Source organism: Chrysochloris asiatica, unplaced genomic scaffold (genome assembly GCF_000296735.1).
Source record: "Chrysochloris asiatica unplaced genomic scaffold, ChrAsi1.0 scaffold00074, whole genome shotgun sequence".
Lineage (NCBI taxonomy): Eukaryota > Metazoa > Chordata > Mammalia > Afrosoricida > Chrysochloridae > Chrysochloris > Chrysochloris asiatica.
The window spans coordinates 9,369,461-9,387,858 of NW_006408592.1; positions in this window are offsets into that span (position 1 = coordinate 9,369,461).

Sequence of the window (18,398 nt, forward strand, 5' to 3'; positions counted from 1 at the left end):
AAATAAAATAAAAATGCCATTGTGAATGCTGAAACAGACACCACTACCATATTCTCTTTTTGTGATTCAGTTTTCTAGTGAATCTTCTTATCACTAATTACATTGATTTGTTTCCTATTTCTAGCAATCCAATGTGAATCTCAAATTATGGTGACTCATTAATATGAATATTTATAAACCACATGTCCTTAATATGACCACTATTGAAATATCTTTGGTACTCTTGTTACAAGTTTTCTAAGCTTCTATAATGGCAATGCTTGCACCATGCTATAATAAAAAAGTTACCCATGGTGAATGACAACATTTTCAATATTATTATTATTTGCTAAAATTTTAATAAATTATCTTTGTTGCCTTTTGGTTCTTTAAAAAGAAAACATTGATCTCAAGTGCAAAATTAAAAGAAAAAAACCCATGCCCAATACAAAATCCTGCCACACTTCTGTCAATTTGTCATACTGTGGTGGCTTTTATGTTGCTGTGATGTTAGAAGCTATGCCACCAATATTTCAAATACAAGCAGGGTCACCCATGGTGGACAGCTTTCAGCAGAGTTTACAGATTAAGACATATTAAGAAAAAGGAGAGGTGTACCACTTCTGAAAGGTTAGCCACTGAAAATCTTATGGGTAGCAATGACACTTTGTTTGATATAAAGCCAGAAAATGAACCTTGCGGGTTGGAAGGCACACAAAATACAACTGAGGAAGAGCGGCCTACAGAAAGCAATTGTTGTTGTTTATAAGTGCCATTGAGTTGATTCTGATGCTTAGTGGCCTTATGCACAACAGAAAGAAACACTGCCTGGTCCTATGCCCTCCTTACAACTGCTGCTATGCTTGAGCCCATTGTTGCTGCCACTGTGCCAATCCCTCTCACTGGGGTCTCTCTGTTTTTCTCTGTACAACCACTTTACCAAGCATGATGTCCCTCTCCAGGGACTGGTTCCTCCTGATAATATGTCCAAACTATGAGAGACAAAGTCTGTCCATCTTGACTTCTAAGGAGCAATCTGGCTTATACTTTTTCAAATACAGATTTGTGTGTTCTTCAAGCATTCCATTTTACTTTCAATATTCTTCTCCAACACCATAACTCAAATACATCAATTCTTCTACCATCACCCTCATTCACTGTCCAACTTTTATATGCATATGAGCCTATTAAAAATATTATGCCTTGAGCCAGGTGCATTTAACTCCTCAAGCTGACATCTTTGCTCTTCAACAGTTTCAAGAGGTCCTGTGGAGCAGATTTGCAATATGTCATTTGATTTCTTAACTGCTGCTTCCATAAATTTGATGGTAAAAGATAATGTCAGTCTTTTCTACATTTATCATGATGTTATTTATCGGTCAAGTTGTGAGGATTTTCCTTTTCTTTACATTGAGTTGCAACCTATATCCAAGGCTGTGGTCTTTGATCTTTTATCAGTAAGTATTTTAAGTCCTCTTAGCTTTCAGCAAGCAAAATTGTACCCTCTGCATATCCTGATGCCACCTTCTTTATATAATCCAGCTTCTCAGATTATCTGCTCAGCGTACAGATAAACTAAGTATGTTTTAAAGAATACAATCCTGGAGCACACCTTTCCTGATTTGAAACCGTTCAGGGTTCCCTTGTTTTGTTCAGATGACTGCTTCTTGCAGGTTCCTCATGCGCACAGTTAAGTGTTCCAGAATACTCATTCTCTGCAGTTTTGTCTATAGTTTGTCATGATCCACACAGTTAAGTTGACCTTAAAGACATGGATTGCTTATTAAGCTCAATGACATAGATTACTTAATCCACAAAGCAAGAGTTGACCTTAATGACATGGGTTGAGGTAAGTTTTGGGGACCTGCATTTCTGATGGCCACAACTCAAAATGAAAAGAAACAGCTGTAAACTTCCTTAATACTGGAATATATGAAGTATTAATCTAGGAAAATTAGAAGTCATCAAAAACTAAAGGGACTGCATAAAGATCAATATGTTAGGCATTTATAAGATGAAATTGACTGCTATTGGCCATTTTTATATGATAATTATATGGTTTACTATGCAAGAAATAACAAACTTCAGAGCAATGGTGTCACATTCATCATCAAAATGATCATTTCAAGATCTATCCTGAAGTACAATACTGTCTGTGATAAGATAATACCATATGCCTACAAGGAAGATAAGTTAATACCACTATAATTCAAATTTATGCATTAGCAATGAAAGCCTGTGATGATGAAATTAAAGAACTCTGCCAACATTTTCAGTCTAAAATTGATCAAATATGCAATCAAATACATTCATAATCACAAGTGATTTTGATGCAAAAATTGGAAGCAAAGATGAAGGATTGATTGCTGGAAAATATGACCTTAGTGATAGAAATGATGCTGGAGTTCGCATGGCAGAATTTTGCCTAGCAAAAAAAGGTGACTTTATACATGGAGCTCAGCAGTGAGAACACACAGGAATCAAACTGACTATATCTGTAGGAAGAGATGGCAGAGAAGCTCAACAACATCAGCTAAAACAAGGCTGAAGCTGAAGAAAATTAGAACAAGTATACAAGAGCCAAAATATGAACTTGAGTATATCCCACCTGAAGTTAAAGACCATCTAAAGAAGAGATTTCATTCATTATATACTAATGACCAAAGACCAGAGGAGTTGTGGGACGACATCAAGGCCATCATATGTGAAGAAAGCAAAAGTTAACTTAAAAGACGGGATCTTAGAAGACACGCTGAAATTTGCTCTTGAACATAGAGAAGTTAAAGCTACTGAAAGAAATGAGGAAGTAAAAGAGAATAACAGAAAAATTTAAAGGGTAGCCTAAGAAGACAAAGTCAAGTATTATAATGAAATGTTCAAGCACTGAAAGTTAGAAAACCAAAAAAGAAGAACATGCTCAATAATTTTCAAACTAACATAGCTGAAGAAAATTTCAAGCCTTGGCTTGCAATATTGAAGGATGCTAAGGGCAAAATATCGAATACCCCAAGAAACATCAAAAGAAGGTAGAAGGATTAAACAGTCAGCATATCAAAAATAATTGTTGAGATCGTACATATTTAACTTAGCCTCAATGGCTTGATAATCAGAACTCAACTACAGGAAGATAAACAAAAAACAATTTTTGTTAAAGGACCTATACTCATGGAGGTAGTAACTCTAAATATCAACAGAGATGGAAGAAGTCTTCACATCATGTATCAATGCTATCCCCTCTGTACATAGGGTAGATAGGGATGGGCAACTTAGATATTGGCTATCTAAAAAGGGAGGGTTGGGGGTGATACAGATACCAAGTGACTGGCTTACAAGGTGTCAAGAGGGAGTTTAGTTTGAGAGTGTGGGGGCAAAGAAAGAGTTCCCACTGATTAGTTTTCATATTATCTAGATGGGTCTGGTTAAAAGAGATGGTGATAATATTCTTATGATTCAATAGTGAGTAATAGTTATCATGACTAATTGCGACTGTCACAATTGTAAAGGTAGAAGTTTTGTAACAAAAATGAGGGAGTAGTTAATCTTACAGTCCCGAAACAAAGGACCCTAGGACCTTCAAGGGAGAGGAGCACAAGTAGAAGGTGAGATCTTTTCCAGAGAGGCAGCGACACCAGAGATGGAGGCAGAGATGGGGACATAGAGAGAGGGAGCAGCTGAAGACTCTAGATTCATGGGACGAGAGGGACTAAGAGCTGGCAGCCAGGAGGCAGACTTGCAGAATGTGCCCTTTGGTGGTATAAATTATTATATATACCTGAGTGGTTAAAAAAAAAAAAAAAAAAAAGCTAAAGTGAATAAGTGAATAGAGAGAAATACTGTTATCTTATGGTACATGGAGGGGGTTTTAATCATGTAATGAAACTAGATATACGATTTGTTGAATGTAAAACTGACTGATGATCTGCCCTATAAACTTTCACTCAATTCACAATAAAAACTTAAAAAAAAGAATTGGTGGATGTTCATCCTTTTCAAGAGGTAACATATAATCAAGAACTGATTGTATTGAAAGAAGAAGTCCGAACTATGTTGAAGTCACTAGCAAAAAGTCACACTCCAAAATTGGCAGAAGGCAAATTGAAATGGTTCAACAGTGCTGGCAGCCCTCACTCATGTATGTAAGAAATTTGGAAGACAGCAACCTGGTCAACTGAATAGACATGATCCATATTTGTGTCCATTCCAAAGAAAGTTGACCCAACAGAATGTGGAAATCATTGAACAATATCATTAATATGACATGTATGTAAAGTTTTGTTGAAGATAATTCAAAAATAGTTACAGCAGCACATGGATAAGGAGCTGCCAGAAATTCAAGCTTGACTACTGAGGATGTGGAACTGGGCCTATCATTACTGACATCGGGTCGATTTGAGCTGAAGGCTAGAATAGCAGAATGATGGTTGGCTGTATATTATTGACTATGCAAAGGTATTTGGTATGTGGATCATAATTAACTGTGGAAAACATTCTGATGATTGGGTATTTCAGAACACTTAATTGTGCTCATGAGGAACCTGTAAATAGACTGAGAGGCAGTCATTCATATAGAACAGTGGAATCTTAAATAGTTTTAAATATGGAAATGTGTATGCCAAGGTTGTATACTTTTACCATCTATATGCTGAGCAAATAATCTGAGAAACTAGATTTTCTGAAGAAGAATGTGGCACCAAATTTGGAGGAAGGCTCTTTAACTACCTGAATTATGCAGATAGCACAACTTTGCTTGCTGGAAGTAAACATGACTTGAAATATTTACTGATGAAGATCAGATATAACACCTTTCAGTATAGATTGCACCTTACTGTAAAGAAATTGGAAATCCTCACAACTGGGCCAATAAATACCATGATGATAAATGTTTGAGGAAAGATTGAAGCTCTTAAAGACTTCATTGTGCTTGGATCCGCAATCAACATTCATGAAAGCAGCAGTCAGGAAATCATATGATGTATCGCATAGCAAACCATATACTTGCATAGTAAACCATATACTTGCCCAATTGAAAATGTCCAATACATATCCATTTCAGTTTACTACTTTAATTCCTATGATGTCAATCTTTATGAATGCTATTTCATTTTTAATGATTTCCAATTTTCCTAGATTCTTACTTCACCCATTTCATGTTCTGATAATCAATGACTGTTTGCAGCTCTTTCTTTTCATTTTGAGTTGTATTCCAACAAAAAAGAAGAGCTCAAAAGCTTTCCTCCATCCACATCTTTAAGGTCAACTTTACTCTGTGTTGGTAGCCCTTCCTGAGTTATATTTTAGATGCCTTCCAACCTAAGGGGCTCATCATCTGGCATTGTATCAGGCAATATTGTGCTGCTTTTCATGACAATTTCAGTGACTAACCCACTAGAAGTGGTCCACCGCTCTTTTTTCTTAGTTTGTCTTTGTCTGGAAGCTCTGCTCCCATAAAGAAATCTGTCCACCATGGGAGACCCTGCTTGTATCTAAAATACCAGTGGCATAGCTTCCAACCTCACAACAACATGAAAGCCACCACAGTATAACAATCTGACAGATTAGACTTTAGAATTAGTTAAACAATTATAGAAGTATAATTTCTCTATATTCTAAAATATAGAGGATTTTGTTTCTTCATATATCTGTTTTAAATCTGGAATTTATTATTATACCTGGGTATGAGATTTCACTCACAATTTAAAAAACAAAATTCCCTCCCAAACTCATTTATTGATGATTCTATTTTTTCTGATTTACTTAATGTCATACCACATAGTAGACCTTCACATAGAATATTCTTTGTCAGTCTATCTTGGGTTCTATTTCTTTGCCAACTCCATTTCTGCTCTTTCTGCTTTTGTATGATTTTTAAAGCTCCTATAACTTAAGTACAGAGAAATACATATGAACTCTGAAGACGACAATGGCAATGAAGTCAATGAGAGCTAACATTCTTGAATAGGCCTAGTGTCACAGTGTTTAAGCACTCAGCTGCTTAAACTGAGTTTGAACCCACCAGCCTCTCCACAGAAGAAAATTGTGTCAGTCTGCCATCAAAAAATGTAGCCTTGGAAACTGTATGGGAGAATTGTACTCTGTCTTGTTAGGTTACTGTAATGAATCCAGTCAATTGCGTGTTTCGTTATTTTTTAACACTTTCATTATGAATTTTATGAACTGTTCACTGTATTCTAAGCAGAATTCGTGTTTCAGTGTTTTTTTTGTTTGCTTGCTAGGGTTGCTTTTTTGTGTTGTTTGTTTTCCTGAAAAGAAATATCCACTAAGGTAGCAAATGATGGTTGAGTTTTGGAAAAATAGAACATTACTTCAGTTCACAGCATTTGTGATGGTAAGCCTCTAACCTGTGTTTTCATATTTAATGTTTTAATTGAAGTGTAGAATTGTTTTCTGTCCTTAATACTTGTTGAATCTCAGTAGAACTTCTTTTCTCTACAGTAGATATTTAAAATCGAATGATACTTTCACATTCCAGTAAAAGAGATAAAATGAAGACTTCCTTTAGAAAAGCAATATGGTAAGAAGAATTCTGTTGTACAGACTTCCAAATGATCATTTCTTTATCTCAATGAATTAGTTTTAGAAGCTTTTAATCTAATTAATCCTTAACCAAGTATAACACCACAGGGCAATATTTTGTGCAGCTGTCAGTGTGCATGGATTTAATTATGGATTTAAAAACAGATTTAGATAAAATCATTTCAAGCTGACCTCTTCCTATTCTGGTTTCAAGATTTTTTTAAAAAATGCAGTTAATTTAAATATTTTATATTAATCTGTGTTTGGGTATGTAGCTCCTCTGTGTTTAACATATGTGTTTACACACATTCATTTATCCTTTGTTTCAAATGGCCTAGGACTCTTGCTAAATTTTCCAACATAGTATATACAAATGAATCACGTGAAGAAAAGGATCGTGTCTGAGAATTGAGTGACTTGAACTCCTCTCTTAGGTACTTTGTGTCTCTGGATTAATTTTCTTGAAATAAAAAATGATTTACTCTCTAGAGCCACTTCAGACTAATATAACATGAGTCTGAATTTAAAAATAATGAATTTTATTTAATAAAGAAAAACACATTATTCAGTCTTCCATAGCTAGGTCTGAGTTCCATACATCTTGAGCAAGCTTTATCTCTTATTTACCTTGGTCATTTGCTTTTTCAGAATCCTTATCTCCAGAAATGTATCCCCAGGAGTTGAGACTTTCTGAGATATAGTACACACGATTAGGTCACTCACAAATGCATGTTTAAATGTATATACAAAAGACAAAAGAAACTCAAACCTGTTGACATCTAGGAACATTTAAAAACTGAAATGGAAAATGTTCATTGTTGTTACAAGATGTACACATATTTATATATGCACATAGGAGCTCTGGTAGCATAGTGATTACGAATCGGGCTGCGAATCGCAAGGTCAGCAGTTCGAAACTACCAGCTGCTCCACGGGAGAAAGATGAGGCTTTCTGCTCCCATAAAGAATTACAGCCTCAGAAACCCTGTTCAGGGTTGCTATGGGTCGGAACTGACTCCATGGCACTTTACAACAACAACAACAACATATATGCACATATGTATGTATATATAAACACACACACACACACATATATTCATATATATTTATGTTGTTGTTGTGAAGTGCTGTTGAGTCAATTCCAATGCATTGAGAGCCTGTATAGGGTTTCTGAGGATTAGCTGGTGTGTTAGAACTGCCAACCTATGGCTAACAGTCCAGTGCTTATCCTACCAGAACTCCACATGTAAGTATGTCTTCATGGAAATATAGAATTAAAATATAAATGGAACATTTCCATGGAATTATTTGAAGGATATATAACATATATGCTATAATATATATTTTATATATTTATTTGCTGTAATGCTGTGGGTTAATGTGCTAGACTGCAAAGCTGTTTGAACTGCAAGGTCAGCAGTTCGAGCTCACCAGTGGCTCCTTGGAAACCCTATACAGGGTTGCTGTGGGTCAGAACAGACTCCATGGCACTTAACAACAACAGTATAATTAAAAAGAATGAAAGATGATGTTTAAAACATAAAGATTCTATCACTGATTAATTAGGGATATTATTTTCTTCATTATTTATGTTCAGGGTTCTCTGCTCTAAATTAAGAAAGGAAACATCTTCTGTACAAATTTATTGTAAGGGTGGAATGAAACTTCAATTACAGAGTATGGCTCCTAAAAACCGATATTCTTCATTTTAGACCTTATCTCTGCAACTCTTTATTATGGAAATTCTGAAAAGTATATACAAAGTAGCAGTGATACAATAATGTGCTCCTGTCCTTACCCTCCACTTCAACAAGTTGCTCTTCCCTTTTCTCTTTTAGCCAAATATGGAAGCAAATTCCAAATATCATATCAATCTATCTAAGCATTAAATTTGTAACTCTTAATAGTGCACACTCAGAGTTTGAATGACACTCCTGTGTCTGTTATGGTGAAGGAACTGAGATATCTGTAGCATGATGTGATAGAAAAAGATGAGAGAACTCTGCCATGCTCTGACCTGCCTTGGCATGTGTTAATCACAGCAGAACTATTACTATGTAACATAGTGATTTGAACACTGATATTGCTTTTTCACTTCTGCCCAAGTAATATTTCATAAAGACTACTCAATACATTTTCTGTCTCGACCATGCAAGCTTTCATTCCTAGGCTCAGTCTAAGCAAGTAATTTTCAATGGAACCATGATAATTTACATGATAATTCAGAAATCGCTTAGCAGCCAGCAAACAATATAACGATAAAATATTCACTACTACATTAAGGTTTTTTTTTCATGAAGATATTGTATTGTCATGCAGACAACTGAGAATTAAAATGAAGTAACCTTTGAATGGGACAGACCAGCTAAACCACGTAATTTTTGAACTCCACACTGGCAGAGCCAAAGCTCGTCATTGTGGACTTAGAAAATAGAAACCAGACTACAATCCACTTACCTTAAAGGAGACTTATAAAGTCACTGGATCATATTTGTCTTTCATAAAGTTAGCTGGAGAGCTGGCAGTGGTCATGCAAAGTATTTCAACTCTTAAGCAAAACCAACCTTTGAGTAAAGCAAACTGAATGTCCGCACTGAAAATTTCTCTTTTCTGAGAAATGAAGACATGAAAGAGGTCATTATTTGACTAATTTCGAAGAGCTTCATACAATTTTTTTTTTTTTTTTTTTTTTTCCCATGGAGAGACAGCTTGAAAATGTTGAGGTCTTTCCTGGAGATCTTCAAAGGCTCTTTGCTCCACTAATCTAATTCTTTGGTTGAACCATTAATTTTTCCTCTAAGAATATGGGATGTTTTAGTGCTTAAGAAAGTCCACAGTCAGTAAGCAGAGTCTTGATGTGATTCAAACAGGCTCTTTCCATGATATACTTAGCTGAGGAATTTGGATAAATACTAATTCTGTGATTTTCATATTTCAGTGATTTCATTCTCTTGTCAGTTTCCATTATGCTTTTTTCCCCATAAAAATGAAAAGAAAATGAGGGATTGTAGTTAAAATTTTCTCTTAATGTGACGGCTGGCTTCTGTGAGAGTCATCAGGAAGTCAGCTCACTGGAATGTTGAAAACTGACAAGGATACATAATCGGAGGCGTTGCCTAAAGCTCATACTCTCATGATGATTTGTTAATTCTCTTTGGTTCTCATCCAGTCTTTGGGATTGCTTATTCTTCTTTTCTTCATTCTCTAAACACTCCCAACAGGTGATTACAAGTATTTCTCCTAGAAAGCTTCTATTTCTAGAATATATTGAGTATGTGTATATGAAGACTGTAACTGTCCTAATTTATTGAGTCAGAAATGGGTGAGCATAAACAGAGGGAGAAGTTTTCCCCTGTGATGTAAGTTTGATGCTGGCCATTTCAGCAGAACATAGAAGATTTCAGTACAAAGAGGCTATAGACCTATAAGTGAGGCCTGATGGTATAGTGATTACACCAGCTAACCAGAAAGTGTGTTGAACCTATTAGTGGTTCCACAGGAGAAAAGACCTGGAAACCGGGTCTGTTCCCATAAAGGCTTCAATTTAAGAACCGCTTTGAAGACAGCTCTACACTGTCCTATTGGGTCACTAAGAGTTAGAATAAACCCAATGATATACAACAACAACACAAAACAGATGATATTAGCTTCTTCACAAAATTGTGATTCACTTTTAAGCAATTCTCAAGAGGCAGAGTTCCCAGAATTTTCATTGAAAGCTCTACAGTGGGTTATTACAGTAGTCTCCAGGTTTTGTTTGCTTGTTTGATTATTTGTTTAGTTTTACTAAGGAGTGGGTATTATGCTTCAACCAAATTGTTGGTTGGTGGTTGTGTGCCTTCACGTCGGTTCTGACTCATAGTAACCCTGTATAGAGGAGCTCTGGTAGTGTACTGGTTACAAATCAGACTGCTAACCTCAAGGACAGCAGTTCAAAATTACCAGCTATTCCAAGAGAGACAGATGAAGCTTTCTGCTCCCATAAATATTTATAGTCTCAGAAACTCTCTGCAGGGTCGCTATGAGTTGGAACCGACTCCACGGCACAGCACCACTGTGGGGTTTTTGAGGCTACAATCTTAACAGGAGCAGAAATCCTTTTCTTTCTCATGAAGACGAGCTGGTAGATTCAAACTGCTGGATTTGAGGTTAGCAGGCCTACTCATAACCCACTACAGTACCAGAGCTCTTTTGTTGTTGCTGTTGTGATTGGTAGATGTCATCAAGTTGGCGTTGGCTCATAGTGACCCTGTGCACAACAGAATGAAATACTGCCTGGTCCTGCATTAGCCTCACAATTGTTGCCAAGCCTGAGCTCATTCCTGTTCCCACTGTGCCAATCCATCTCATTGGAGACCTTCCTCTTCTTTGCCAACCCTCCACTTTACCAAGCATGCTGTTCTTCTCCATGAACTGATCCCTCCTGATAATATGTCCAAAACATGGGAGACAGAGTCTCGACATACTGGCTTCTAAAGAACATTCTGGTTGTACTTCTTTCAACACAGATTTGTTTGTGAGTCCATGGTAATTTAAATACTCTTCTCTAACACTATAACTCAAACACATCAGCTGTTCTGTCTTCCTTATTCATTGCCCAACATTCATATGCATATGATGTTACACAAAATACCATGGCTCGCGTCAGGTGCACCTTAGTCCTCAAGCTGACATCTTTGCTCTTGACACATTGAAGAGGTCTTGTGCAACAGATTTCCCTAATGTATTATGTCATTTAATTACTCCACTGCTGCTTCTGTGAGTGTTGATGGTGATTCCAAGCAAAATGAAGTCTTTGAAAACTTCAATCTTTTCTCCACTGAACTTTGAAAACTTCAATCTTTTCTCCACTGACTGCTAACTGAACAGTCAGCTCTTCAAACCTACCAGCCATTCTATGGGAGAAAGATAAGGCAGTATGCTTACATAAGAACGTACAGTCTTAGAACCCCTGTGGAGCAGTTTTCCTCTCTCCTATAGGGTTTTTATAAGGAGTTCTGGTAGCGTAGTGGTTACGAATCGGGCTGTGAAACTCAAGGTCAGAAGTTCGAAACTACCAGCTGTTCCACTGGAGAAAGATGAGTCTTTCTGTTCCTGTAAAGACTTACAGCCTTGGAATCCCTGTACAGGGTCACTATGAGTTGGAACCGACTCCACAGCACATAACAACAGCAATAGGGTTGTTATGACTTGGAATCCATTAGACAGCTGTGGGCTAGTATCAAAAGAAAGAAAGGAAATTAAAAACTATAGGAATAGGAAAGAAACAAGGCATATGAAGGAAAAGTAGAAACAAATATTAATATTGTCAAACTATTTGCTTAATAGGAGTCCTGGTATGGCACTGTGGGTTAATGTACTGGACTGCAAGGTAGATTTGAACTGCAAAGTCAGTGGTTCGAGCTCACCAGACTCTTTCCTCAGAAACCCTATACAGGGTTGCTACGAGTTCGAAATGACTCGACAGCACTTAACATCATTTGCTTAATATGGTCCAGTTAAAAATGATTGATTAGCTACAGTATGTCTACACCTTTGACATTGTGGTTGTTTCAAAATATGTCCCCAAGTCTTATTGTTGTTGTTACGTGCAGTCGAGTCAGTTCCGACCCACAGCAACCCTGTATAAGATTTCTGAGGAGCAGCTGGTGAGCTTGAACTGCTGGCCTTACAGGTCCAATGGCTTGGTAGCCTGGCACATTAACCCACAGCACCACACCAAATCTTATGTTGTTGTTATATGCTGCAGAGTTGGTTCTGACTCATAGGGACTCTGCATAGGGTTTCTGAGGCTGTAAATCTTTATGGGAGCAGAAAGCCTCATCTTTCTTCCACGGAACAATGGGTAGTTTTGAACTTCTGACCGTGAGATTAGCAGCCCAATTTGTAACCACTACGCTATTGCCAAAAGAACCAATAGATCCATTTTGGAAGAAGTGCAGCCAGAGTGCTCCTTAGAGGCCAAGATGACCAAACTTCGTCTCTCATACTTTGAACAGATTGTTAGGAGGGACCAGTTGCTGGGGAAGGATATCATGTTTGGTAAGGTGGAGGGTCAGAGAAAAAGAGGAAGACCCCCAACTTGGCCAAGTGGCAGCATCAATGGACTCAAGCATGGCAACAGTAGTGAGGTTGGCCCAGGATTGGGCAGCGTTTCATTCTGCTGTGCATAAAGTCACTATGGGTTGGTACTGCCTTGATGCCACCTAACAACAACAAAAACAACAACGCTACCAGAACAAGTCTTATACTCTTCCCAAAATTAGTGGAGCCTAATTCTAACAATTTTAATATACTGAAACTATCGAAAATATGAATCTCTTTTGCTCAGGAAAGCCAGCTTCTATATCATAAGGAGATTCAAGGACCTGAGTAGATAGGAACTGAGGTTCTTGTCTACAACCAAGTGAGCAAAAGTGATCTATTCAACTCCTGTCAAGTTTTCTGATTTTCCATTACTGGCCAAAAACTCAATTGAAGCTTTATCAAGTCACAGGTCCAGAATCACCCAGCTAAGCTGTTCTTCAGAGAAACCATGGAACAGGAGAATTTGTTGTTTCAAGCTACAGATTACAGGCTAATTTGTTATATAGCAGATAACAAATACAGACATATACTTAAAATTTATGCCACCTATTATAAATCATTGGCCTACAATCTATTTATTATCATTATTCTGACTGTTCTCTAACTCCTAATATTCTAATTTTATTACATCAACTTGAGTATTTAATCTCGCCTGTACAGAAGCAAGCCACATCTTCTTCTCCTCCTTGGTTTTATGTGGAAACTCTCAATATGGCTGTCTCATGGCTTCTTGCTTTATCTGCAGCTCTAATGAATTATACAATTTGATTTTCAGTCTCAATTTTAGAATGGTACCTAAGGAGATTCTAGTTAACAAGATACCATTAAGATAAATAGCACTGACAAGTCAAGTAGATTGATGTTTAATTATATGTTGACATTATTTACATAAATTATAAGAATCATAATTTCATATTGTAGTTGTTGTTAAGTGCCGCTAAGTTGGTTTCAGCTCATAGCAAGCCTGTATAGGATTTCAAAGGAGAATAGTTTGTATCTATCTATGTCTATCTATCTATCTATCTATCTATCTATCTATCTATCTATCTATCTATCTATCTATCTATGTGGAGTCCTGTGTGGCACAGTGGGATAAAGCCCTGAACTGCAAGGTTGGTTTGAACTTCAAGATTGGGGGTTAAAACTCATCAGCTGCTCCTCAGAAATCCTGTAGTGTCACTGTGAGTTGGAACCAATGAGATGGCACTTAACACTATCAACATCATCTTTGTATCTAGCTACACACACATTCTTTCAAGGGTAAGTCTAAAAGTAGTGCTATAAAATCATGTTGTTGTTCAGTCGGTTCAGACTCATAGCAAACTTATGCACACCATGACCCCTATCCTGTGCCAGCCTCACAATCATTACACATGGGACCATTGCTGTTGTCACTGTGCCAATCCATCTCATTGGGGATTTTCCTCTCTATAATATAATTTCATATATATATACATATATTTATCTATCACCTATGTGGAGTCCTAGTGTGGCACGGTAGGATAAATCACTGAATTGCAAGGTTGGTGTGAACTGACCCTCAACTTTATGAATCACAATGTCCTTCTCCAGAAACTGGATACTCCTGATAATATGTGTGAAGTATGAGAGACGAAGTCTCTCCCTTCTGGCTTCTAAGGAGCATTCTGGTTGTACTTCTTCCAAAACAGATTAGGTTATTCATCTTGCATGTAGTCCATGGTACTTTTTAATTTTCTTCTTCAAAACCACAACTCAAACACATCTATTCTTCTATGGTCTTCCATATTCACTGTCCAGCTTTCACATACACATGAGGTTATTGAAAATACCATGGCTTGGGTCAGGTAAACATTAGTCCTCAAACTGACATCTTTGCTCTTCAACACTTTAAAGAGTCTTGTGCAGCAGATTTGCTCAATTAAATATATTGTTTGGTTTCTTGATTGCTGTTTCCATGGGTGTTGGTAGTGGATCCAAGCAAAATGAAATATTTGACAAATTCAATCTTTTCTCCATTTATCCTTATGCTAATTTAATGTCCAGTGGTAAGGACTTTTGTGTTCTTTACAGTGAGGTATAATCCAGACTAAAGGCTGTGGTCTTTGATCATCATCAGTAGTAGTTATTTTAATTCAGCTTCACTTTCAGCAAGGAAGCCTGTATCATCTGCATATTGTAGGCTGTTAATGAGTCTTCCTCCATCCCTGATGCCATGTTCTTCTTCATATAATCCAGTTTCTTGGTGTACATATTGAATAACTATGGTGAACTACTACAACCCTGGCACACACTTTTCCTGATTTTAAACCATTCAGCGTCCCCTTTTTGGTTCAAAGTGCTGCCTGTTAGTGTATGAACAGGTTTCTCATGAGCACAATTAACTCTTCTTGAATACTCATTCTCCACAATATTGTCCATAGCTTGTCATGATTCATACAATAGAAAATCTTTGCATAGCCAATAAGCACAGGTAAAATTTTTTCTGGTATTCTCTGCTTTCAGCCAAGATTAATCTGATGTCAGGAATGATAGCCCTTATTTCATGTCCTCTTCTGAATCTGGCTTGAATGTTTGGCAGTTCCCTGTCAATGTACTCTTGTACCCTTTTAAAAATTATCTTTTGAGAAATTTTATTTATATGTGATAATAATTATGTTTTCGGATGATTTCTGCATTCTCTTGGGTCACATCTCTTTGGAAAGGTCACAGATATGGATATCTTCAATCAGTTAGCCAGGTAGTTTTCTTTCAAACTTTTATTAAATGAAAGATATGAAAATGTGAAGCTATTATTTCTCAACCTAACCTTTATCTAGGTCTGTATACTTCTGAAGTCAGTGTTTCCGTCTCTGTAACCCTTCCCCTGAGAATTTTGCTAACCTAAATTTTAACCACGTTAGAACAGCAACTTCAGCATTTTCTGAGGACTCAAATAGAGTTCCTTTGAAATGTTCTCTGATTTGAGTCTGGTGGACAAAAATAAGTTTAAAGGGGAAAAATCAGGGCTGTAGGGTGTATGGGGTAAGATTTCCCAATGAAATTTCCATACAATTACCCTTGCTAACTTGCTAACATGGAAGAATGGGCAAGTGCATTGTTGTGACAGAAAAAAAAAAAAAATCCTAGGTGTAAATTTCCTGGCCTTTTTCTCACCAGCGCAGTTTTCAGTTTTCTTAAAACTTCTTCCTAATATGCCCGGTGATACTGCTGTGTCTTTCAAGAAAATCTATTCAGATTACCCCTTTGAGATCACAAGAAATAGTCCCCATACTTTCTGAGCTGATGTCTCTACTTTAAATTTAATTGATACAGCAGATCACCTAGAAAGCAACTGCTTTGAATGGACTTCTATTTTGAAGGTGCCCTAATTAGACTAAGACAAGTGTATTATTGGATTACTTTTTTTTTTTTTTCTCAGCCATTGAAGACAAAAATGTTTAGACATATTTTATTTAAGGTATTTATCCTATATCTGTGATGAAACCACGCATGAATAAACTGGAACACGATTAGCAGTTTTTGAAGGAGGGCGGGTTTCCCAAGGCATTGGAAAATACCTTTATTATTAATTGAGTAAAAGTTTAAAGAGCAGATCATCAATTTTCCATTCCACAAATCATATGCTTCATTCCCTCTCAGTAATTGCAATCCCTTTAATGTAAAATCACTTATCCTGCCTTCTCTCTTGATTCTTGTTTCTGTTTCTTGTTTCCCAACTCTTCTGAATTTTGTCTTTAGGTAAATACTACCTATTGATTTCAAATGATTGACCATTCTGTGATGTCCATCCCTCATCATGTTATTCCCCTTATACATCTTTCTATTGCAATGGGGAAAATTGAATTACGAGGGTGAATTCCATTCTAAACATAATGGGTGGCCAAGGGTTACTCCAATTCTTTTCTGATCAGTAAGCCTGGTCTTTTTAATGATTTTGTCTTTAAGTCCACATTATCTACCACTCTATCCTGGATCTTCTAATGTGATTCCTTTCAAAGAAGTTGGCAGTGGCAGCTGTATACCATCTAATTGTTCTGGTCCCAAACTCATGGAAACAGATGTTCATATGTTCCACTAGTCCATTGGACTAATGATTTGCAAGTGTCTTCATTTTCCATCAGTCTCATTTTCTCTTTTCAGGGAGAGACCAACAATTTCTCCGTAGATGACCATGGATTAGTGTTTAAGAACCCAATTTAGCAAGACTTGTTTCTCTTACCTTCACATTCAGCTAAAATGTGATGAACATTTAGTATGTGGTAGACTTGGTGCTAAGCACTTTACATTAATTGTTCAAGTTAATCTTTGGTACCATATTCTGAGTGAAGATATTCCATTTTACATATGAGGACAATGACAGATATTTATGAAGAGGTAAATAATTTATTCAAGGACATATGGTTTGTATTTGATAGAACACAAATTCAAACCATGCTCTGAATGATTCTCATATTTACTCATTCATACTTCCTTGCTCTGGCTCTACCAACAACTACTACTGTCTTGAATAATAAATAATATCATCAACAACAATAATAGTGAAAAAAAGAAAAGTAATAACTATAATCTATCTCATACACTATTCAAAAGTCTTCTCTCTGTGACCTCCCTCCAATGTATTCATAGACTATGGAAGATCAAGTTTTTCTCCCAAAGTTTTTGTAAGTTTTTTTTTACTCTTACAACATAATGACTACTTTACTTTTTGTGTTCCTGTTTTCATAATCCTATCCTATCTCTATGATGCTATTTCTTGTCATAGATAAGAAACTTAGCATTCCTTTGCATCTAAAACAAAGTGAAGCAACTGTAGTCACAATAAAGTTTGCTGATTTAAAAAAAAAAGTTTGAGCAAAGGTGAGGCTAGATTGGGTTAGTGGTGAAGCAATGAAACACGTTTAAAACTTGCATAAAATAATTATATAGATACATCAAATATACATACGTGAGTCCTGGTGTGGCTCACATATGTATATTTGATATATATATAATTATTTTAGAGATTAATTAATTAATTATAGGAGAAGCACTAAACCTCAAGGTCAGTTTGACCTACAAGGTCAGTGGTTCAAACTCACGAGCCACTCCTCAGAAACCCTATAGAGGGACACTATGAGTCAGGACTGACTTGCTATCACTTAACAATGATAAGCAAACACACACATATATGTATATCTTGTTTCTAAAATCTGTGAAACAACAAGTTTTGCTCTCAGTATTGGTTTCCTATGGCTGTTGTAATAAATGACCACATTTGGTGACTTAAATCAGCAGTCGCTTATTATCTTGACAATCTGGAGGCAGAAGTCTAATGAGCAGCTCTTTCTGTAGCAGTTCTAGGAGAAAATCCATTCCTTGCCTCTTCTAGCTTTTAGTGACTGCCAGCATTCCATTGCTTGTGGCTGCATCATTCTCATCTCTGTTTTTTCTTCATATTGCAACACCCTCTGTTTCTCTTGTATAAAGATGTGGGATATTTGTTACACAGTAGATAACTAATACAAATATATACTTAAAAAATGTGTCTTCTATCCTAAAGCATTTGTCTACAACCTTTTCATTATCTTTATTCTGATCTGCTCTATAACCTCCAAACTTCTGATTTATCGTATCATCATTGAGTGTTTAATCCCACCTGTACAGAAGTAAACCACACCTTGTCCTCTTCCTCATTGGTTTGCTTTGTAAACTGTCTCAATATCCCTTTGGAAATGTATTAAGGCCCACCAGGAAATCCAGAATAATTATAAATTGAAACATCAAATTTGTGTTAGCCATTATTTAGCCTAGTTCTTAAGGAAATTCCTCATGCATCC